We start from the raw sequence: 23,485 nt of genomic DNA, 5'->3' as shown, positions 1-23,485 counted from the left end.
GAATGAACTCCCAAAAGAGAGTGTACATTTATTTAAAGGGACTCCTTTGCCAAGAATGCAACTAATGGAGCAGGGGTAGAGAGCAGTACTTTTTGAGAACTCCAGGCGGCTGGGATCCAAGTAATGCTGAAAAAGAAGAAAAAAAAGCACAAATGCAGTAGTAAGAGGCAGGAAATAACTTATGCTTATAAAATAATTATGTGCAAAAGTTACTTGTGGTGGTGGTTCCAAGGAGAAATATCCCAAAGTTTATCTTGCGGTATTTTTATGAAGGAAAACTCAAAACATATATAATGGACATCAAAAACTTGAAAGGGTATATGCATCAGAAAGATGAAGGAATCTTGGACACATTTAAGAGTTATGTGATTATTCATGTAATATGGATCATAACCTTTCACAGACAGAGACGTCTTCTTAACTACAATTATCAGAGGAACAGAAGTGGGAATTAGACAAGACTACTGTTTTGCAGAAACTGGATACTCCCATAAGATCAATGAAAAACAGTAAAGCTACTAGGCCAGATAGCTACAAACAAAGTTTTATAAATGACTGGGTAAGGAAATAGCCAAGCACTTAATTTACAGTGGATATAAAAAGTTTACACACCCCTGTTAAAATGGCAGGTTTTTGTGATATATATAAAAAATAGACCACAATAAATCATTTCAAAATGTTTCCCACCTTTAATGTGACATATAACCTGTACAATTCAATTGAAAAACAAGCAAATCTGTTAAGGGGAAAAATATAAAAAATAAAAAAGTACAATACGCTGGTTGCATAAGTGTGCATACCCTTAAACTATTACTTTGTTGTGTGTGCATACCATTAAACTGATACTTTGTTGAAGCACCTTTTGATTTAACTACAGCATTCAGTCTTCTTGGGTAGGAGTCTATCAGCATGGCACATCTTGACTTGGCAATATTTGCTCACTCTTCCTTGCAAAAGCACTCCAAGTCTTTCAGATTGAGAGGGCATCTCTTGTGCACAGCCCTCTTCAGGTCACCCCGCAGATTTTCTATTGGATTTAGGTGTGGGCTCTTGCTGGGCCAATCCAAAAATTTAATTTTCTTCTGGTGAAGCCATTCTTTTGTTGATTTGGATGTATGTTTGGGGTCATTGTCGTGTTGAAAGGTGAAATTCCTCTTCATCATCAGCTTTCTAGCAGACATCTGAAAGTTTTGGGCCAAAAGTGACTGGTATTTGAACTGTTCATAATTCCCTCCACCTTGACTAAAACCCCAGTTCCAGCTGAAGAAAAGCAACCCCAAAGCATGATACTGCCACCACCATGCTTCACCGTAGGGATGGTATTCTTTCAGTGATGCAAAGTGTTGTTTTTGCGTCAAACATACTTTTGGAATTGTGGCCAAAAAGTTCAGCCTTGGTCTCATCAGACCATAACACATTTTCCAACATGCTTTTGGGAGACTTGATGTATTGTTTTGCAAATTTTAGCCGGGCCCGGATGTTTTTCTGTGTAAGAAAAGGCTTCCGTCTTGCAACCCTACCCCATAGTCCAGACATATGGAGAATATGGGCGATTGTTGTCACATGTAGTACACATCCAGTACTTGCCAGAAATTCCTGCAGCTCCTTCAGTGTTGCTGTAGTTTTCTTGGCAGCCTCCCTGACCAGTTTTCGTCTTGTCTTTTCAGCAATTTTGGAGGGACGTCCAGTTCTTTGCAAAGTCATTGTTGGCCAATATTTTCTCTACTTTTTAATTACTGTCTTCACTGTGTTCCATCATATATCCAATGCTGTGGAAATGTTTTTGTACCCTTCTCCTGACTAATACCTTTCAACAATGAGATCCTTTTGATGCTTTGTAAGCTCTCTGCAAACCATGGCTTTTGCTGTAGCAGGCAACTGAGTAAATGTTAGAAAATCCTACTAGGACAGCTGAACTTTATTTGGGGCATATAAAATATTGCATAATAAATATAGGAATCAATCAGAGGAGGTTATAAAGGATTGGGAAGAGAGACTGGATAAACAATTCACAAAGAAACAATGGAAGGCTACATATATGGCTCCCAAATAAGCAACAATGTCTAGAGGATTTAGGATCTTTGCTTGGAAGTGCTTGCATAGGTATTTTTATACCCCAAGTAGGCTCCAAATAATTTTTCTCAGGTAGATTGAAAATGTTGCAGGTGTGATGGGGATGAAAGAGGTAATCCAGAGTATAATGAGTTGGCAGACTTTAACAATTCCCTGCAGACTGCTCTGTCAGGAATACTGGGTGAGCAAATTGATGTGAATACGGAAATTATTTTTTTATCTTTGATACAGAGTCAGAATTGCCTAGACATAGTAAGGCCTTGCTGAGCTTAATTCTGGTGACTGCCAAAAAAGCAATTATTAGAAAATGGAAATCAAAGTCTAAACCAACCATACTAGAGGTAGGGAATATAGTAACAGAGATAAAAGAACTGGAAGTAGGATCGTCAAAAAAGCTTAGGAGTAAATGACATACAAAAAATGGAATTGTGGAAGCAATACATGCAGAATAATGTTTTGGAGGAGGAATGAGGTTTAAGGGAAGGCAGGAATTGAATGAGCTATGTAATCTGTGATTGACAATGATTGTATAGAAGATTTTATGTGATGTATAATGTTTGCAACAAAAAAATGTCAATATGGTTTGTTTTCATTTATATAAATGCTTGATTGCCTACATTATAAATGATATTTCAACAAAGATGTCCAAAAAAGAAGGTGAAGGTATGGCATTTTCAGACGTAGTTTGTTTTCAAAACCACAACAAAAAAGCAAACAAAGCAAAACAACTGACCACAGAATAAAATATTGAGTTTATTCACCTCTAGTGCCTTCAAGAAGTTGAATAACTGCTAAAGTCTGACTGAGCCAATGACCCATTTTCAATGGAGGCCCAGGGTGAAAAGCTCCATAACAGATTCAAAAGCATTTAAACAACAGTTAATGAGCAATTATATACAAGGCAAGAAAAGCCCCACAACAATTTAAATATTTTACAAAGAATTGGGGAGAAAGGTTCCACAAGCACATATAAAAACATTTAACAATAGCTGATAAGCAATTATACACAAGGGTAGAAAAAAATCCTCACAACATTTAAAACTCTTTACAATAGACTGAAGTGTACCTTATAGACAGGGGATAACAGCCCCATGACAGTTTGTAATTCATTTACAGAATACTGCTATGAGAGATTATGATCAAGAATACATGTACGGCAAGCAGCAAGACACACTACAGACGTGGATAGCCTGTGACGAGTAAACTAATGCGTAGTTATTCAAAATATTAACTATATTTTGTAATAATATATGGAGGTGAAAAATAATAGAATATTCTGATGCCAAAATAAGACAGTGTATTACAATGACATGAGGAGAGGTAATGTGAAGGAGGGAAAATTAAGGACATGGATAGTCAGAGAGAGTTGATTTGTATTAGAGAGATGAGAATGTTATGGAAGGACACGAGATAAAATAAATAGTGGTTAAATGGCAACTGAAGAGGTAGAAGAACATACATTAGCAGTATGATATCTTTAAAGTGAGAACTTCCTTTGATATTAGGCAATTACAACCTGCTACGATAAGGATCTGTTAGTAAATTTAGAATGAGAAAGGCATAGTTATAGTGAGTAGATGGTCATGCATCTGATTGGAGGGTTGTGCAGATATAGGTCCAGGTGTCAGATAGATATTTTTTAGATTGATCTGAAGGGGGGTAGGTTTGGCATAATGGTTAAGGTGATTGCCTTACAAACACAAAGTGCAGGGTTTGATTCTCAAATGGGACAATTAGCTAGGCTTAAAATGTCTCACAAGGGCAGTTAGCCTAGTAGCAATCTATGAACATATTGGAAAGACTGTTAGTATGTTTAAGGGATGAGGGTATATAGTCCCAAGGGTGGGCTATAGAGCTGGAATAGAGAGAGCTTCCTGCTGACAGGTATGATTTGTAGGTAGTGAGAAGCATTTTGTTCTCCGATCTAAGTAGCCCTCAGGTGTGTTTGCAATAAGTCTAGTAGGGCTTTGCTTTGTTTTAGTTTGCATCTTAATTTGTTGACTACTAGAAGCTGTGTGTAAGTGATTTGCTTGGGTAATTCAAGCCAATGAAGTTGTTTTAGGGCTAAGCAGTTATGGGTTCTGTTTGGTGAGTTATTGACACATTTTGCTATTTTATTGTAGCACTACTTTAGTTTATTTTGCATGGAAGCTTGAAGGTTAAGCAGTACTGGGGAGCCATATAGTAAAGTAGGGAGTAGGAGTAGAGGCCAGGAGGTTCCTGGATGAATCAGTTAAGTACTTTTTGTTCTACAGTGTCCCTAATTTTGGTGAGGTTTTTTATAACCCGTCTCACATGTAAGTCAACTTTCAGGTTATCAATTGTCATGCCTAGTAGTATGTTATGGAGGCTGACTTCTACTGAGAAATTTGGTTTGGCCTGTGTAAGGGCTTTTGGGAGAAATGGCAGTTTTTTTGGATTGAATAGAAGCTGGGACTTACTGATCTAGCTTTCAACTTATGAAAATGACTCTTGGGTGAGGTGTTGTAGAATAATTATGTTACTAGCAGTACAGATTAAAGTATGCGGGAAGAGTGATGAGAAGTTGCTCAAGCCACTAAAAATGTCACAGCTCTTAGGACCCCCAGATGAGGCTGACCCATAACACCAGCTAAATTCCATGTGGGTTTGAAAAAGACAGTTTTGCTGGAGATGTGACACCCCGAACTCAAACACACTGGATATATTATCGGGAATGTCTGATATCGTAGGAGAAATGGCAACAAACAGAAAGGATATTGGATAATATGCTCTCACAAAAATTTGAATTAACAGGACAGATATGCTTTTTTTTTCAGGCCCAGAGAAAACTAAAGGTGGTGGGATGTAAGGAATGTGACTGAGAGTAAAATCTCTGTTTTCCATGGCAATAAAGGCAATCAAGAACACTTTAGAGATTGAATGGAAGAGTTAAACTAATAGATCACTTCACGGTGGCAATATTAAATCAAATTTGCACATCCAGGCGTTTCTGCAGTTATTTCCTACTGATGCCTCTAAGTGTCAAATATTGCTTGCTCATATTTGCATTAACAATTCCAAAACCATGCTACACACAAGGTATCAGAAGACTTCATCTTAAAGCTTACATGATGGTAAACACTATTGTACTGATATCTGACCTCTGTCTAATGCAACTAAAAAGATATTGAATATTATTTGTATACTTTTTATTTGTATTGTTATCATTTTCATATTTCTCTAAATATCTCCATATTCAGGTAACACAGACAGAACTGCAAAGCCTCATATGAAAGTTCACAGCTGTATGAAGAAAATCCCGCTGGCAGTATGTGTCTTGCTTGAAGTGAGACATCACAAGCTATTTATATAACATTACAAAATTAATGTTCACTCCCTTTATTTTGGCTTCTAAAATCTAGTTTAAAGCATTGAACTGAATGAATGCCACTAATCTAAAGATTAATTTATCCTGAATAGTTTGCCATTTACAGTTTTATAGTAACACTTATGGTTTCAGAGATATATTATGAATATTTGTTTGAACTGTAAGGAACTTCATTTTTTAAAGGCTGAAGCCACACCCAGTGGGAGTTAAAAGTACATACTCTCAAAAGAGCAGTACTGGACAGAATGAGTTAAATGGTAAAGATCACGTGAAATGTACGGCTTCTGAGTGCCAAACAGAATGCGCTTACTTTAACATTTTCTTGGACTGTTAAGTTACTGTAGTAAACATTATTTAGTGCTCGCTGTCTTAAATCACCTTAAGGTACAAGGTAATTTACACAGGTGCTATGGGTAGATGGTTACAAGAGCTCTTACGTAGAGTTTTGAAAATAGTCGTATACAATGTCTTTTCTTCTTGTACTCTTGAGAGTTGTGAATGTTCAGTTTTATATTAATACATTATTTGTTAAATTCTAAAAAAACAAGGACTGCCAGGGTAGAAATTTAAATACACTGGTGCTGGCAGGTTCAAAGGGGTAGGAGTCTAAGATCTAAAGGAAGAAGCACTGATCTCCATAGGTTGCCTCAAGTAAAGAACCTCATTACAACTCTTTGACTATAAGGAGAGAAACAAAAGGAGGTTCCAACAGCAGGAAAGATGAAACAGCCCAAGAAATGCATTTTGACTGAAGGATATGCATGGCCCTTATTAAATAAGCAAGTCACATATAGCAAGACTTCCTGGGTTAAGGCTGCTCACGGCAGAATGCTATGGTCACTGCACCATACAAAAAATCTATTCCATTTCATCAAGTAAGACTTCCTAGCATTCTGAATAATCTATCTTTCGGCTGGGAAGAAGCACCAGCATTGAATCAGGTTTCTAACCTCCCGGCTAATAGTTTAAGCCACTTTAGGGCTGTGTACACCATAGTTCCTACATGGTAGGTTAGCAGCATGCAAGCGTGTGAGCAGAAAGTTTGTTTCTGTTTGCTTAATAGTACCATTTAGGAAAACCAGGGCTAACATGTCCAAAAGCAGGCTATTAGGAAGATGTCTGTTGTGTCTTGCCTTCACAAGGACCTTCATGAATAGTGGAAAGAAAGGACTTCAAGCAGGAGCTACCTGGTCCAATTAACTGAACAGGCATTTACTGTCCATTCCTCCTTGCAAATATAGATGGGGTAGAATTTCTTGAGCTGCTGTTTAAGACATTAAGTGAACACGTTCACCTCAAAGATACCCCCCAACCACCATTTTAAGGTCAAACCATGGAAGACTTTGTCGTCCAAAGCCCATTTAGGAGAGATCACAGCTGAACTTGCTCAGATGATCTGTCAAGTTGTCAAGGACTGAGGGGAAGGTAAAAGGCCTGCAGGTGTAGTTTGTGCTGAGTAGTAAGAGCCCAGATCATACCTCTCAACTGTACTGAATTCCTTGGAATTTCCCGGTTTTGAGGCTAAAATAATAGGGTGCCATGAATTCCCGAGTGGCCACTTTAAATCACAATTTTATTTCTTATTTTACAATTTTTTTCAATAATTTTGACATCATCGCACATTGCCAGAGTATCCCGCAATGTCATCAAAGTGCAGGGGCATGCGTGATGACATCAGCATCATGAAACCATGCCTGACCCCTGACTGCCTGTAAGAGAGCTTTAAAAAAAAAAAGTTGTTTATGGCTGCAGCCCCCCCCCACGATTTGAATGAAAGAGGATGTTGCATCAGTGTGACAAATCCAAACTACTTGTAGCAAATGCAGATGATCCTTGAAGACGGATTGTGGGATAGCCATCATGGCTTTTAAAAAAGACAGTGAGAGAGAGAGAGAGGAAGATCAAGAAAGATGAAAAATTTGAAAAAAGCCTCACTGAGCTGAAAGTTCAAGTGCAGATGTGACACCCATACGAACAAACTACATTGGGGAGAGAGTTTCCACATACTTCCTATTTGAAGTTACCTCCGCTCTGCTGATAAAATACAACTGCATTATATCTCACCTGTTTGTCTACAAAGATGCAGTTATTACCTGTCTTTTACATGTATGCTTCAGTCAGACATGGAAGTACAGTGTTGTGTGTGTGTGTGTTTGTGTGTGTATTTCAGTCAATACCATACAGTACCTCAGACCAAAAACAAAAAAAAAAAACCTTTGAATATACTCTGAAAAAACTAGAGACTACAGCTTGCCAGCATCCCTTGAAGTATGAAGTGCCCACATTGTTGTGTGCTGGTATCAATAAGTTTTTCACTGGATTAAGAAGGTAATACCTCCTAAAATGAGACCGTGACCCTGTTAACCAGCTGGACATCTCAGCTGTTAATTCTCAAACTATGCTAGAAAGTGCAAGTGGACTTTTAAGGTGAGAATCAATGACCCTGCCTGTCTCTCTCTCTCTCTCTCTGACTCACACACTTACCTTGCGCCTTGCCCTCTTGGCTAGCTCTGTACCTGCTGGTTTATTGTAACTATTATCTTGGCAAGTGTCTAAGGATTGCCAGGTTACATGTGTTCCACATTTGTGTTATTCTGTCTCTCCCTTTGTCTTCTTCCTTCCTCAGGCATGTTTTACTTTTGCTCACTGACTGCTCCTGCCCTGATTAACCTTTTGCACCATCCCCTGTCACCCTTGTTCATCTTAGCCACTGGTCGGCACATTACAGGATTTGCTGATGTCCATCCCTCAACACTGGTCATTGGCTTTTCTTTTTCCACTTTCTATGTCCAGCTCCAGCCCCTGATCACTGGCCATTGGCTTCACATTGCCTCCTCCTTTCTATCTGTGCCCTGCCCATGTTTTCGATGTACCTGTCCATCCATCTCCTGACGTTCAAAGTAGGAGAATATATACTGGGACAAAAATGCACTAAATGTACATGGGCCTCATCCAATGCAAAAATAACTAATTCATGTGGACAATGACAAATCCAGTACATTAAATAGTGCAATATGAAGACCAGCCTGTTCCCTTAAAACAGATGTTCACAATCCGAGGGCTCTTCAGACGGGAATGTGCATGTGGTAATGCCTGCATTAACTGCTCTAGTCTGAGCAATGCTGTCCCTTTAAAAAGCTATGTGTCTACTCTGGGAACAAGCCAGATATTTTCCCCGTTATTTTTCCAACATGCTTAAGTTCATTTTATTTAAACTATACAGAAATAGCACTCCCATATAAAGTGCACATCTCTGCTAAGACGCATATATGCATATCAACCAGGTTGTGTCTATCAGTCACCACTCAAGAAGCTCATCCCAAAGGCGCCACAATTTACTGAGGTTTGGGGCAGAAAGAGGGAGACATCTGTACTGAAAATAACATGAATGATATCATTTCACATTTACACTTCTGGAGGTGTGAACTCTGTGCAAGCACTGCTGTCTCTCCTATTACTTTGTTTCATGCTTCTTTTGCTCTGCTTTCGGTTTACAATTGCAACCAACATTACCTGAACAAGTTGCCTCCTATTCACAGATTGTATTGTTATAAGTTTGACATATTCAATAGACTGATCTGCATTTGTTCCCTTTTGACATTAGACATACCTCTCAATCTCTCAGAGCATGAAATCTGGACAAAGCCAAAAATCATGGTGGGACAAAGGCCCAAAATAGGGACAGATTTTAAATACTGCTCCTGTAAACTCAGATAGTTGCTAGAATAACAGGTTTTGCATTATGTATTTTCTGAGGGATATGAAGTCTGAAATTCAAATGTCTATTATTTATTATTATTATTTAGTGCCTTTGAGCTACATGTTGGTATCCCACAATTCCATTAGAGTTGATGGTGTTTCATGCTTATTCATGCAAATTTTATGTTAATCAGCATCACAATTTTTGGAAAGTTGTACCTACTTTACATGGGCCTTTGTCCAGATTTTTGATGTTTCCAGGTTGAGCGGTATAGCCTAGGATACAAAGGTTACTCTGAAGAGTTCATAAGTGTGAGTTCCCTCCAAGTGCCTGTAGCTACTTTCATGAGTCCTGACTTCCAAGTTTCTTTGAATATTTGCAATTCTTATATCATGACTAGGATCAGCTTGTAACTGATGTGGATGGCTCGGCTCTGCTCTCTTAGCCGTTCCACATTTTCTAAATCCTTCATGCTCTTCTAGAAGCATTCCAAACAGTCTGATGCTTCTGTAGACAAGGTGTGAGACCCAGGACAGGTTACAACTGAAAAGTTGGGATTGGCTTTTCCCTGAGATGTCCATTATCTTAATTCCCTTTGAACTTGCAATATTAAAGTCCCTACTCTGTTTTAGATCACCTTTTAACAAGTCTTTAGTTGAGAAAGTACTAAGTTACTGTTTGTAGCTTGGAACTCAATACCATATTACTTTAAAAATATTAAAGAGTAGCCAATGTCCAGTGTTGGACTCCTACAACACTACAGGAAAGAATATAAATGTACTTGCAAATTCACACCTGGGCCCTAATCATGTGGCCTTCAACATTAAGTTGAGAAGAAAAAAAAAAACTCTTCTATTTTGAAAACATGTAGCAAGCCACTTGATAAATTTGTAGCAAAAGCTTCAGTCCTAATGGCATTAGAAGCAAAATCAAAACAGTATTGGAAATGAAGGCTGGTAGCGCAATATCAACCGATCTAGCACTGTTCTTTTCACCTCACCTTAGCTAAGCTTCTATGTACTTGCTTTGATGAACCAATGCATTCTACTGAAGTAACCCCAAGTATCCTTCCCTAGTACATTCTAATTTGATGTAACTATACCTATTGGAAGTAAGTTATAATTTTGTTTAAGAACTACAACTTTGCTTAATTTACTGTGATGTGATATTTAAAATGTGCTGCAATTATTGTCACTATTACATTAGGACACCATTGTTGCCTGTTTGGCTGAGGACATGGCTGAAAATGGTCCTTGGACCAGCTCATTTTCCCAGTTAATAAAGTGAAAAATATAACCTGAAGGCACAGTTGGCAGCACTTTCTTCAGCAGGTGGAGGTGTAGTTGTTGTATTTCCTATAGGTACTATGGGAGCACCCTCATTTGCAGCTTGAATAGGGGCACCATGAGAATGGACCTTGCAGTATGTAAGACTTTATGATGCTTGCAATAAATCTGCCCATCAACTGCAGTTTTGGTGAATATATATATATACAAACTGAGGAAAGTTTAACAAACCACTTTTGCCAACGCTAGAGTTTTCATCTTTCTCTATTGTTGTATGACCTTGGAGTTGGTATATATAAGGGGTGCAGGGGGGTTGCCCCATGGGAAAAATATTACTCTGAGGATTCGTGAAAGCAGTTTTGATGAATGTCATTTGAATTTTTGAAGTTTGCAGAAACTGATTTTGGTGATTCAACATGATTCTCTTCCCCAAATCAGACACACTTCAGCCTACCCCATATTCTGAACCAAGCTAAAGGCCCATCACTAGCAATGCACCGTATGCCAGTGCCTCTCCCTCCCTCTTCTAATTGAATCATCTAATTTCCCCTCTCTTCCTTTTTCCACACTATCTTCACTAAACTTTATCACAATTCCCCCACCACTTCACCTTATCATTACTTGCTAATGAATTTCTAACCCTCTTAGACTTTGTCGTGTTACTCACCTTGTTTTCTGCTTATTGTAAATACTGTATGATACCACTGTGCCTACTGCTACACTCATGTTTTGCTATTAATGGTTGTATTTAATTGTTATGTAATCCTTTCATATTTTTTCGTGAAATGTGCATCTCTCACTTTCTGGAATGAGACTGAAACCAGTCATTTGTGATCAGTCTTCTATCCTGGTTAAAAAAATTTTAAATAAATCAAATAAAATAAAAATGGAATTCATAGAGAATTTTTTTTCTGGTCAGAGGGACAGTTTGCTTGACTTGGTGCCCAGCAATGCTTCTAGTGTAGTCTTCCAGAAAGATAGGACCAGCATGGACTTCATATAATTAAGGAATATGCCCATACTGGTCAGGCATGTGGCAGTTTAATGAGCCTAAACTATTTTACTGGGCATGGGCCTGTTTGATTTAGCCCTTTAAGTAATAACAAAGGTATATGTTCTTCAGAGCAAGCTGGGCAAAGAAGAGTGGTAAAGACTAGGTAAATACAGTGGCATCAGGGGATACCCCAAAGAGAAAGGAGTTGAAGTTGAAATGCTCTAATCATCCACTGGCTCTTAGGAACCTCCTGACTTCCTTGTAGATGAGGATTTGGAACTAGGCATCCCTTACGCAACCATGAATGCACCTTGCAAAAAATAAAAGAAAACAAGGAATGGAAAGAGTCCAGTTGATTTTTTCCACATGGGTGTAAAATGGGTCTCTGTAGAGCAGATTGTAATTAGTGAGTTTTCTATTTTTTTTTGTTTGGAATTACTACATAATTTACATCATTGCATCTGAAAAGTAAACATGTATGTTGAAAACTACATTATATAGACCTTAATGCAGAAGTTAGCATGCTTGTGAGCTGTTTACTGCTAAGTTTAATAATTAAGGCAAGTCTCTAACAGCATTATCTTAGATTCTATATATCTGCTTAAATCCTAAATTACATAATGTGTTGGTTTCTATTTATTTTTGATTTGCTAATGATGAGTACTCAAAATAAAAATGGTATAGAATGAAATGCAAACCAAGAACAAAAATGTTGGTGACGTACCCCACTGTTTGTTGCAGTAGCACATTGTTGTTAAATTGAAAGTTTTTGAACAGAAAGCTAAGTACTAGTGAATTGATTTGTTGCAAAGGAATGAGATTGCATCTTGTAGTCACTTTACACCAACAATCAGCTCAGTTCTCATATTTTCCCTATTTAAACATTATGGTCTGCATTTTCTCTGTGTGTTTACAGTCCTTTTTTCCATTTTTATCTCACTCCCTGTTCCCTGCAATCCATCCTTAAAGCATCTTCATTTAATATGCAAAAGGTGCATCAGTGGACCTGTAGGATGTTGGAAGACATTTATGAACTATGTCCTGAATACAGAAGTTTCCAAACAAATGGGCATTACCAAATAACCACTTGTAATCAAAAGGTATACATGAAAGAAATGCGTCAAACAGGATTTAAAAAAAATCACCTTGCAAGTACATAAAATAAAAAAATATATATTTATTTAAATGCCAATAAAAATGTTAAATACATTGAGTGTTTTCATCCTTACAGATGGGACTTAATCAGAACACACAACAACTGACATCACTTCCTTATATATGAAAATTTTAATTGACTACAAATAAATTCAAGTGCCATATGCCATTCATTAATATCAATTATAGGTAATAAAAATTACTCCTCTTAAAACATTTTCCAAAATTCCTTAAAATAAGTATAAAAATAACAAAGGAATTACATACATGTCATTAAAATGACTGAATTATAATTTATTTGATCTTAATTTCAATAATGGTTGTATGCATATGGACTCATTCAAACCGAGGGCTGTATTAGCATTCAATCTGAGCTGCCACAACATTTCTTTGTGTTCCAGTCTAATTTCCCATTTATCACCATGTGGAATAATTTTTACCTGTTCCAGTATAGCAAAAGAAATGTTTTATATTGTGAATATGATGATTCAACATATTTATACAATGCATTGTTAAGATTTTTATTCATAATGTCATACAAGTGCTTGTAAATTATTTTACGTAAGCATCATTCAGTTTTGCCCATGTAGAAAACTGAGCATTATGAACATTTTGCTATATAAACTACCCCTTTAGTGGAGCAGTTTCCTTTTCGCAAGTATACAGCTGAATTCAATGTGTCATCCAAAATTAAGGTTTCTCCTTCTAAAATAAAAGAATGCTGATTATCGGTTGTCCCAAACGTCTTTGAACTGGGATCCAAATCACTATTCTGGTTAATTTCAAACACTTATTTTAAAATTACAAGCTATTTTCTAAGTAAATGAAAATAGTTATAGACTGAAATGAAATCAACAACAAAATTTTTGGTAAAGTACACAATACAATAGCACACTGCTGTTAAATCGAATCTTTTAAACAGAAAGCTAAGTATTAGCCAACGGATTTGCTGTGATGGAATTACATTGCATATTGTAGTCCCTTTCCACTAACAATCAGAATCAGTTCATTTCTTGCATTTTTCCAGTTTAAGCTTTATGGTCTGCATTTTCTCTGTGTGTTTATTATAGTCCTTTTTTCTGTTTCTATCAAACTACCTCTTCTGTGTCTTCCACCTTAAGGCACCCTCATTTAATATGTGGACCTGCCGGATGTGGGAAGATATTTCTGAACTGTCTTGAATATATTTCTTTTTTAAATTATTCCTATTTGTACTTCATCATTTTTCAAGTTTTTTTTTTAACTCCACCCTGCTTTGCATTTTCTTTCTAGTTATCTACTCTATAAAAATTATTACTAAAGCATCAAAATACCACTCCCCAGCCTATTGTGGTGCATCTACTTGAAAGAACTCAAATTTTATCTCCAGGGGCAAACTACCCTAAGACCCTACCAAGTAGCATGTCCAATTTATAAATAATTTATAAAATACTAGGGAACTAACTCATATTTCTGCTTTTCATATACTTTTTAACCATAAAATAGTCCAAAATAAAAACATATGAATAGTGTTTTATATTGATTCAGGAAGCATGCAGCTAGAGGAACTCCTCTCCACAAGTCCTAGACTAGCTATGATGCTGCACTTTAACTAAATAATAACAATTGGTCCAAACCAAAATTAATCTGTAAGGAGCAGGGCATAATTTCTTCTTTATTTAATTTAACAAGTACATATTAATTCAGTACTGAATGCAATTAATCTAAGTGGATTACTTCAAAATTTTCTCAGACAGCACCTGTTATATTGCTCTGAATCATAAGGTCCATCTTACCTTTTAGGTTCTTTAGTGATTCTGCAGATTGTTCTTCTTCCACTTGTGCTAGCATTGTTGTAAACTTGCTCCCCTACCCCCAGTTCTCACCTACCCCCACTTCATCTATACTTACACTCTCCTTTACTCCACCTTCAGTATACGTAGACCCATTCACACTCAAAAACTCCATTACCCTATCAAGTAACTGCCTTCCAAACAGCACTTTCTTCTCATTAACCCCACCTATTTTCTTTACTGGTGCGCTTTACTCTCTCCTACAGCATCCTTAATGCCATATAATTACTCTAACTCCTTCCTCACTTATGTATACCATAACATTTCTCCCTGTACTAACCATGCTACCCCACTCTTGCCTCACTTCACTCCTACTGCTCTTCTCCCACCTAACATCCCCACCAACACTAACTCTCAAACTATCTCAACTGTTACTTCTTCCTCACTAAACTTTTTTTCCTCTTACCAGTTTTTCTAACATCTCTCAAAACTTATTTCTCACAGGTTTCATCTACTGTTCCAAACCTAAAATATTCTACAGATTCTATCCTAACATAAAACTAAAACTGCTACTCATCACAATGAAGTCTTTAATAATAAATAAACAAACACCCTTTTCCTGAATTAATTAGTGTGGAGAAACTCACCTCAGCAAGGTCCCAACCAGACTCTAAACCACAGAGCATAATCCAAAACACTAAATATAATCACTTTAAACCTTAGCAGCATATGAAACAAAATGACCAACTTTCGTGTCTGGATAAATGAGTATAACACATATCTTAGCTGCAACAGAGTCCTGGCTAAAACCTGGTATAAAAGACACTGAAATACTACCCCCAGGATATGATATTATCAGGCTAAATAGAACAAATAAAACATTAGGTGGAATAGCCCTACTTGTCCCAAAATGCTTTCACAGTAATCCCCATTTCAGACACCATCCCAAAATTTTCCAATGCAGAAATTCTTATTTCATTCCTAAAACTAAATACCTCCAAAAGCATGTGCTAAATAGCTCTCTCTCTCTCTCTATATATATATATATATATATATATATATATATATATATATATATATATATATATACATATACATACATATATAAATAATCTCCCAGGATTTAACAGTCCTATTCTTGAGGAAATATTATCCTGCATATCAAAGGCACTCAACAATGAAACTATAATAGGTTTGTTAATATCAGCTGGTAGGCCTTCTCCACAAATGGCCCAACTAGCAGCATGAACAACTTCTTGTTCACACAACTTATCAGTACCCCAACAAGATATGACAAAAATAATAACCAGCAATCCATGCTCAACTGGATGCTACCCTCAAACCCATCTAAGTTTACTTTAACATGTACATTTCCAAATTCCGTAAGTGACCACCTACCAACTTATCCCCGTAGGGCTACCACTCAACTAGCAAAGAAACAAATTCAAAACTATCTGTAACCTCACAAAATTTACCCAAGAATTTTTCATAGAATTTCTAAAAGCTATAAACTGGTCTACTCTAAAAAGTCTTCCCCAAAATGAAGTAGTAGAACATTTTAAAAAAACTATTTCTAAATATGCCTATCACCTTTGCCCCACAGCACATAAAAATAATTAAAATAATCCTGCCCCCTTGCTCAGCAAGTCATACTAACTCATTATGAACAATACAGACAAAGCATGGAGTACATGGCACAAGAACAAAAATGACAATTTATAGTTATTCAGACAGCTATGCAACCAGGTCAAAACAAGTATTAAGGGATAAAAAGTAATATGATATTCATATACAAAATAGCCATAAAAATAACACCAACATTTTCTGGTCTTCCATATGCTCCATACTCAACCCTGACCAGATAACCCTACTCGTCAAACAGCCACCTGGTTCAATACATATTTCATAGAATGCAAAGACAAATTAACCCCAAAGTCCTGTAATATATCCCCATCTTGGCCACCAAACCCCTCCAACCCTGCCCCTAACTCATCTTCTTCTCATCACTTACATAACCATCACCTTTCCAATACAGTCTCACCTGACCATACTCAACATTTTCCTTTCAGTTGGAAATGTTCTATTGCTTCATTTAGGGGAAGACGTTTCAGAGTGGACCAGTTTATAGTTATAGTGATTCTATGAAAAATTCTTGGGTAATAACAAGTATAATAAAAACTGTTATATAAACTGGAACCTTGCACAGCTGGCAAACTCCCCAGAGTACCTAAAACAAACTACAGAGGCCATGGAACACTCAATCAGCATCCTTATTAATAGATCCATCACAGAATCAAATGTCTCAGAGTTATAGAAAATGTCTCACATTATCCTATTGACAAAGGAGGTAATTCTACTGACATAACAAATTTTCATCCTATAGCCATCTTGTCCCCCTTTCTAAAAATCCTACAAAAAATGCATTCAATAACTTCAACGCTATCACTTACAAAATAAACAAATCACCAACACTCAAAACACATCTACTGCCTTATCATCATTCACGGACATTATCAAAAAAGCCAGAGATTCTAGAAAACTTGTATCAGCAGTATTCCCAGACCCACCAAAAAGTTTTGACATGGTCTCTCATTCTAAATTCTTAATCAGTTTTCCAGCCCTGGTCAATCATCTTCCTCAATTTAATGGTTCTTCAGCTATCTACCAAACAGACAGCAATGAATAAAGTGAACACGGATCTAGCCTTAGCTGTTTTACTCTTTAATATTTTCATCTAAATGTCAAGGCACACATACTCAATATGCAGATACCTCAGCTATCATCTGCTGTTCAACCTCCCTTATGCACAAACTTACACGAGATATCCAAGACGTGTTTAACTCCAATCATCATCTCTTTTACTCAACCTTAAAAAACACAAGCTCACCCTCTTCTCTTCAAGGTTTACTTCACAAACAACACTGATAATGAAATGGTCCTCAATACCAAATTATTAGGAATCATAATCCATGAAAATCTTATGTTTGATCCGCATCCAAAGTAGCATCAGAAACATGGCATGCTATACAGAAACAAACACTTCCTAAATACAGCTACCAACATTATTGTAGTCAAATACTTCCTTCTGGCTTCTCTACTTTAAGCAATTAAGCAAGTAACTGTCCTTAAGTTGAAATCAACTCATGGTGAACCTATGAGAAAACTCCCATAGGGTTTTTGTGGAATATTACAGAAGTAGATACTGCTGCTGTCCAGTTGTTTTCCAGCCAGGTTTCAAACTCAGGTCTACCAGCTGGTAATCCTGTGCTATCCATCTGGGGGCTCTTTATTTTATAGGTCACCTACTTTAACCAATATACAGTCTTCCCTAAAAACTAGACCTGAAAGTTGCTATAACAAAATAGCCACCTTTGCCACTAGTGTAAATTCATTCACACATCACTGTACTGTAAAACACTACATTCCCTTAAATGGCTCAAACTGCTCAACAATGTTTCATATCTTCAATTTATAACTGCACATAAAATCATTTACAAACCCTTAGCCAGTCCATTCCTTAATCCATTATTCAACTTATCCTTCTGAAATTGACTTCTCAGATTAGAAGATAAACAACTCCTTACTGTATTTAAACCAACCAAATCCTCAAACCAAAGCCTACATTCCCACTCAGTAGCAAAAGCTTGGAACTCCCTACTTCTGAGTATTAGAACTATCCCTAACTTATCGTCTACCAAATGTTCATTAAAAAAAATACTTAAGTAAATCCTGGTTCTGCTCCTGCTCCAGTCATCCATCCACAACCCCTTTATCCCATTTTTGCACATGGAGTTGGGGTGTCACTTCAACAGTGACAATCACCTAGAGCCAATGTTCAATCCAGGTTGAACTACTCACTCACTCTCTCTCTCCTCCTATACCTCCTTTTTATCCTCAGTTTCTACCCTACTCTTCCCAATATTTCCACGCTGTTTTTTTCCTACCCTTTCTCACTTCTGTACTCTCTCCAGCTGCAGACTCATTCTCAGTCATCTTCTCCTTCCTCCCAATGATACCTTTTTGCAGACTTCTATTCATATATCTGACATACAGCCTTAATTGTAATATGTCTATACCCCTAAATGTAATCCTGTATTCAATCATAACTCTCCTTCAATTTTTTCTATATCTACTGTCACTCTTACTTTTTTCATTACTTCCTCCTTCACTTCTCTTTATATATATTTATGTTTTGTCTTATATGCATTTTATTCTCTTTATTATTCCTTCACTGTATTCAAATTGTGCAATATGTTACACGATCATGCAACTATTATATAATCTTATCTTATGACTATCATCTCATATATGTCTCCAACTTATGTAATGTGCTACATTCATGTCATCTCAATCTTAATCCTATTTTATTTAATACTCTGCTATTTAAATTATCCAAATGTTGTTTCTCACTATAATGTTTTAAGTTCTGTTAATTACAGAGCTTTTATCCCCATGTCTCTGCTGAAATGGGGCACAATTTGGCCCAGTTGGACTTTCCCACTAAATAAATAAAGTAAATGTCACCTGCCCTGCTGGAGAGACTATTTCTACTTCTGTATAAGAAAGAAGCTGGTGTATAATAGTATCCTCTAAGGATACTTGTCCAAAAGGCAAGAGAGGCATCCTGGTGTTGGATGGGAAGGATCTAAACTCAAACAGATCTTTGAAAAGAGCCACTCTGTCCCTTAGGAGGTGCACAGCATAATGGAGGACTGAGATTGCGACCATTCCCTCTGTCCCTATCTAATTTCTGCATCAGCCTCTATATTGTTCTACAGGCCTTTTTTAATTCTTCTTTTGTTTGAATTGCTCTGCCTGGTATGCCCTGACAATTTTTAATAATCTGGTATGGGTTGGGTCCTTAACCAAGCATGGCTTGAAATTACTATGCCAGAGACAGCTGCCCTGCTGCTGGCAGTTGAGGAACTGCAGTTAAATCTAAATGTATGCTTACTGACTGATATCAGCCCTAAGATGGTCTAAAATGTCTTTGCTTCAAGGCTCCGTTTTTAATTTCCTCCACTGTGTTGTCATCCATTTGTCTGAGAATACAGCTTAATACTGAAGTATATTGTCATGGCACAATATAATCCTTATTCGTAAGGTGGAAGACGTATTCCCAAATCTGTCCAGGATACGACTTTCCTTGTTATTGCAGTGTACCACCTTACAGCCCCTTCCCCCAGTAGTTTCCACTGAAATTACCACTGGGCCTACATCAGGATTTTTATAGAGGTATTTACACTTTCCATGGACTGTAAAATTTACCTGACATTCTCAGGAGTGAATGGATGTGAATGTGAACCTTTTATAATGTTATTAGCTAACGTGTTCTTGTTGGGGTGTACTGAGTACCATCAACCACACTGTTACATACTTTTCATCAAATCTTTACTATCAAAAATCCCTGGAGTATGGACAGATGCTTGCCCTACAGGGTATAAGTTCAGAGACAATAAAGCACCAATAATTTACTATGAGATCTGGTTAGTTTGTGAGACCACTATCCATTTATCAGACTCTGAAAGGACCGCAATGCTTAGAGAAGCAAATACAAAAAGGCATTGGCTCTGGGAGTTAATATGGATGTATCTCACCAAAACCAGTGACCACAAGGCCTTGCTGGCCTGATGGTGTCACTAAGGCTTCACAATCTCTGTCCATTTCGAAACTAAAATTTTAGGCTTATACATTTTGTAGGACCGCCTTACCTTATGCTTAACAGAACTATTAGAGGAATGTGCTGTTGTAGGAGAAGAGATGAATGTCCTTTGCCTTAAATCCAGAACAATTTCACATTAAAAAAAAAAAAAAACAGATGTATATTTCCCGGGTTAAAGGCAGAAGCCTTTTATGGTAAAAAAAAAAAAAAAAAATAAGGTTTCAGGTTTGTAAGGTTTTTCTTATTAAACACAGTAGTAGATGCATACTACTCAAAAGATGACACCTGACACCTCTTAACTAAGCAGAAAAGGCTTTTTCATAAAATACATTGCTGTCGTAGTTAATTTAAATACATTGTTATTGTAGTTAATTTAAGTATATTGTTAATTTAAAGAACTGCACCCACAAACTGAAAAAAAAACATGTTTATTTCATCATGTATTGATGCTTCCTACATTTTAACACCACTTTTGCACTCTATATACAATTTTTTTTATATTTTTAAATGTTATTCCACAATCTGTCCACATTGGATCCGGCACCTTGATTTTTTTAGTCTAACTCTAGAAATCTGAACAAAGCCACAAATAATGGGGGGACAAAAGCCCAAAAAATAGGGACACTTTTTAAATATTGCTTTTACAAACTTAGAAAGTTGATAGAATAGCAGGTTTTGCATTAGCATGAATTTTCTAATAGATATGAATTTTGAAACTCAAATGTCTACCATTATTTTCTCACTTCAGTCCTCAATGATTTGTCATTGATTTTCCAGAAAAACACCATTTTATGAGAAACAGACCAAAAATATGAGGCGAAAATCTCGACAGTTGAAAGATATATTGCAGTTTGGCTTTAAAATATTACATCACAGCCCCTAAGCTCTTGTCAGTGCATTGACTTTACATGTTCTTTAAGTCAGTCAGGTTTAATTACCATTTCTTGCTTTTCAATGACTACTTAAAAGACAAACCGGGATAAACACAGAACAGTATTCTCAGTACTTGTTACTTCTTTTTCTTTTTAAAGTGGCCAGTTTTCATTCTTTTGTTAAACTGTAGTCCTTAAACTCATCTCCCCTCCCCTAAAACGCCTCCCCTTCATATCTGTCAAAGTGGAAAATTTGAACTGTTTGCTACTGTGATTGATAGCTCACAGCAAGGAGACAAAGTAGTAATTGAAGATCAAGAAATTGTAATTAAACCTGACTGACTAAAAGAAAGTAGGGTATATGTGAACACACATGTAAAGTCAATGCATTGACAGGAGCTTAGGGGCTGTGATGTAATATTTTAAAGTCAAATACTGCATTGTGGGATACCTGGAGGTAGACTAAAAAAAATAAGATGCCGAACTGCACATGGGCAGAATCTGGAATTACATTTAAAAATATAAAAAAGTATATAGTGTCCAGACTTAGCATTAAAATGTAGTTAACATCAAGACTTGATAAAATAAACATATTTTTTTCAGTCTGTGGGTCAGGTTCTTCTTAAGTATATTGTTATCGTAGTTAAAGTATAACGTACTAGAGTTCACTGTTGTACTACTGGTTATCTTGCATTTGTATTGTAATTTATGATTGTGCTGTAGTAATTGTACAGTGTTGTAATGTTCATAACAACACAGGCTGGGCCTGAAATTGGTCATGTTTGATCAGTTATCTTGCCTAGTAAACAAATGTAAATTAAATAAAGACACCAAAGGTAATATTTTCTTGTAGGCTATCACCCACAGGTATACTTGCTGGTGATCATTTCCAGGCATGTCTTCAGCCTCAGAAAATTCTTCAGAATGACAGAAGAAAAAGATCAAAACCAGTGCAACCAGCAAATTAAGCAATATTAGTAAACAAAAGTATCTTGCTCTTATACTTGGTGGCTTTGCAGTTGCCCGCCCCTACTGTGACACACCTCCCAGTCTAGTGTCATTAGCTCATTCTGCTTAATACAGAGAGAACATTTGATAAGGCCTTCTGTTCTGTCCTTCTCAAACATTTTGGAAATATACAGTATATTTCAGAGCATTTGTTATAACTGTATTTGCTATAACTGATTTAAGTATTTTTTTCTGGCTTTTTGATTATTCACTGCTTAGCGACTGCATTTTAGCCTGTTTATACAGCTCTGCATTCTATTTAAACTGTTTTTGTGTTGATTAACTGTTTTGCACTTTTAAAAAGTTAGTTGTTGCTTAATTTTACCTGTAGACTAGCACACTCAAGTGCGCTAGCCGCTTAAAAGCATTTATAGCATTTACTGTCTGTTTTCTGCAAAAAAAAAAAATCTTGTTTTCCCGCCTTACTGAACTAGAATAGTCCAGTCTTCAGAGTTTGCTGATCTCTGGGCTTTGTCTTGGTTCCTGTGCTATTCCATATCCTTATTTGGATAAAAGGAAGCGTCTTTGTTCACCAGTGGGAGTGGGGAGCACTGAGCGGCCTATTTGTCCCTAGAGGAGTGGTTCCAGACAGAAACTTGTAGTCTATTGGCCATTTTGGGTCAATTCCTAGCTCTTTTCAGCCCCCTGTAATAAAGCCCGCTTTAGTGCGCTTTTTCGCTTGTATTCAACTCAGCACAGCTCCTCGTGGTGTCCTGCAGAGTTCTACAAGCAGCAGAGAGCAAAAGAGTGACTTTTTCCTGATTTAAGTATTTTTTTCTGGCTTTTTGATTATTTACTGCTTAGCGACTGCTTTTTCGCCTGTTCATACAGCTCTGCATTCTATTTAAACTGTTTTTTGTGTTGATTAACTGTTTTGCACTTTTAAAAAAGTTATTTGTTGTTTAATCTTACCTGTAGGCTAACACACTCAAGTGCGCTAGCCATTTAAAAGCATTTATAGCATTTACTGTCTGTTTTTCCTCTGTTTTCTGCAAAAAAAAAAAAAAAAAAATCTTGTTTTCCCGCCTTACTGAACTAGAATAGTCCAGTCTTCAGAGTTTGCTGATCTCTGGGCTTTGGCTTGGTTCCTGTGCTATTCCATATCCTTATTTGGATAAAGGGAAGCTTCTTTGTTCACCAGTGGGAGTGGGGAGCACTGAGCAGCCTATTTGTCCCTAGAGCAGTGGGTCCAGCCAGAAACTTGTAGTCTATTGGCCATTTTGGGTCAATTCCTAGCTCTTTTCAACCCCCTGCTATAAAGCCCACTTTAGTGCACTTTTGCGTGATTTAGCGCGGAGTTGCCCATAGAGCACCATCGGGCAGCGCCGGTTAAACAAGGTTAAACTATTTCTGGCTCCGTAAAGTCTGCTTTTCAATTTTTCCCTTAGAACTTCTCTACTTGCAATCTAAACAGTCTATTCTCTATCTCAAAAGCTCAGCACTTGCTCCTAAAGCATTTTTATATAGGTAAAGCTCAGCACTTGCTCCTAAAGCATTTTTATATAGGTAAAAGTACTTGTATACTAAACAAAGTACTACATTAGCCTAGAATCCCCTTGAGTACCCATTTCCCTAGAGGTCCCTTCTGACTCAGTTACACAGCAAACTTTTTCA

Source organism: Protopterus annectens, chromosome 7.part0 (genome assembly GCF_019279795.1).
Source record: "Protopterus annectens isolate FY-2018-M chromosome 7.part0, PAN1.0, whole genome shotgun sequence".
Taxonomy (NCBI): Eukaryota; Metazoa; Chordata; order Ceratodontiformes; family Protopteridae; genus Protopterus; species Protopterus annectens.
Note: the sequence above shows the minus strand (reverse complement) of the source record.